At 49.2% G+C, this 2500-nt stretch overlaps 1 protein-coding gene across 2 annotated transcripts in view; it reads left to right on the top strand.

The window, feature by feature from the left end:
* Positions 1-2500, top strand: part of LOC119574581 (protein held out wings-like) — a 123933-nt gene that overhangs the window by 85000 nt on the left and 36433 nt on the right. The window lies entirely within an intron of this gene.

Here is a 2500-nt window from a genome sequence, read left to right as displayed (position 1 = left end):
CTACTTCTCAGTCCCAGCGCTGTGCCTTATCTTATAGTCCTGGTTCCCTCACCTTCCCTAACCCTGACCCATCCTCGTGCTCACCCGTGTCCTTCGCTTTTTCCCTCCGTCCCCCCCTGCCCCTTCCCCTTCCCCTTCCCCTTCCCCTTCTCCTTCCCCTTCCCCTTCTCCTTCCCTTTATCCCCCCCCCTCCCCTATGTCCCTTTCGCAGCGCTCGTGTCTCCCGGCCACTGTAGCTTGTGTCTGATTGGCAAGGATGCTTGATGTTTTGTTTGCCTTTGTACGGCCGCTCCTCCGGAATATATGTATGTAATATATTTTTTTTTTATCTTTTTATTTAGTTTTGCCTTGCGTGGAATCTGCATTTGGGTATATTTTAAGATTTTCATTGAAAATGTACAGTTTGTTGTTACAAATTTGGGATATTTTTTTTTCTCTGTTTTTTCATATCCTTCAACTTTGTTAATGTTATAGCACAAGTAATCGGATCTCTTCAGCCCCTTTTCATTTGGTGACGTCAAAGTTGCTCAAGACCGAATGGAGGCGTGTCCAAACGGACCCTTCGAGGAGGCCATGGGCGTGTCCAACTGATCTTCGTAGGATGTTTGGACTCTGAGATAGGATACCGTCCCTCACTCCGTAAGGACGGTAGATTCTTTTCAGAAGCGTTGTGAGATTGGAGTGTCTCTCTCTCTCTTGTGTGTGTGTGTGTGTGTGTGTGTGTGTGTGTGTGTGTGTGTGTGTGTGTGTGTGTGTGTGTGTGTGTGTGTGTGTGTGTGTGTGTGTATGTATGTGTGTGTGTACTCCATACTGTATACCAATATTTGCATGGTATACATTATGCCAACATATGGCCATGGGGATAGTGGACATACTGTAGACTATAGTCTGTCTGTATGTGCCAGTATGTCTTTGCCTGTATGCATGAGTGAGTGAATAAGTGTGTGTGTGTGTGTGTGTGTGTGTGTGTGTGTGTGTGTGTGTGTGTGTGTGTGTGTGTGTGTGTGTGTGTGTGTGTGTGAGAGAGAGTGAGACAGAGAGAGAAAGACAGAGACAGAGAGAGAAAGACAGAGAGAGAGAAAAAAACAGAGAGAGAGAGAAAGACAGAGAGAGAGAGAGAAAGACAGAGAGAGAGAGAGAGAGAGAGAGAGAGAGAAGAGAGAGAGAGAGAGAGAGAGAGAGAGAGAGAGAGAGAGAGAGAGAGAGAGAGAGACAGACAGACAGACAGACAGACAGACAGACAGACAGACAGACAGACAGACAGACAGAGAGAGAGAGAGAGAGAAAGACAGACAGAGAGAGAGAGAGAGAGAGAGAGAGAGAGAGAGAGAGAGAGAGAGAGAGAGAGAGAGAGAGAGAGAGAGAGAGAGAGAGAGAGAGAGAGGGAGAGAGGGAGCGGAGAGAACAGAGGGCCATGTCATACCAGCAAACACTCCTCCATGTGGCCCCAGCTGTTACCTTGGTCCACACTCCTTCTTCTGTCATGTTCTGGGCAAGCCAATTCTGCATACAGATGAGATGGGAGTGGGGAGAGGGGGGAGTGGGGGAGGGCGAAGAATTTGGTGTCATGGGGAGACCGGGGGGGGGGGGGAGAAGGGACGGAAAGGTAAGAGGGAGGTAGAGGGAGAGGGGGAGAGTAGGAGGGAGGGACTGAGAGAATGAGGGAGGGAGGGAGCGGGCAACCCTACCTCGAGTAAATATTACCTTTGATTGGAACCTTGTTATAGTCGGAAGCCGGTCGACAATGAACTCCGGAGCTCCAAATCAGTCTAAAGCGAAAAGGGTTGTAAACCGGGGCTAATTAGATGGAAAGAACCCAGATGCCCGATTGATAAGATATTAAAGGACGGAGAGGTATTCTGTCGGCTATCAAGGGGCTGTGCAGCTTTTTATAAGTGGTTCGGGTTCCTGTGAGGCATGTGGCCCTAACGAAAGCGCGGGATGTTTAATGGTAATATTTTTGTGAATGTTTGCCGTGGAGAACCCCCTGTGTCGGACGGAAGCAACAAGGGCCTTTACGTGGGAGCGTGCGTTCTGTAGGGAACAGTATTCTAGACTTCCAGACCATTCAAATTGAAATTGTTTAGCAGATAGGAGAGACCCTCGTCCCACCCCGCCCTCACCCCCTACCCCGCCCCTGTCCCCACCCCTCCCGCGGTAGCTCTGTATGCGGGTTGGGGTCTGCCGGGGTCCGAGTGGTCGGGTGACGTGGCGGAGGCTGTGTTCGGGTGTATTATTCACCCGTCGGCTATAAACCTCTTGATATGAAAGGACGCTACAAGGACCTGTGTTTCGTAATTATTACGGACTACTCGTAATGGAATCGTAGAGGTTTGATAATCTGGGTTAAATCTATTGTGTCCACTTCAATGTCTTTTTTCTTTCTTTCTTTCCCTTTTCCTCAAAGACCTCATCGTGCATGACAGTCGCGGAATGACTCGAGTACTGAAGAAGTTATCCCCTCTTCGAGTGAAACTTCTGTCGACTTTCGCCGAAGCGC

Source organism: Penaeus monodon, chromosome 6, assembly GCF_015228065.2.
Source record: "Penaeus monodon isolate SGIC_2016 chromosome 6, NSTDA_Pmon_1, whole genome shotgun sequence".
Lineage (NCBI taxonomy): Eukaryota > Metazoa > Arthropoda > Malacostraca > Decapoda > Penaeidae > Penaeus > Penaeus monodon.
This window is presented reverse-complemented; position numbering and strand designations above follow the sequence as displayed.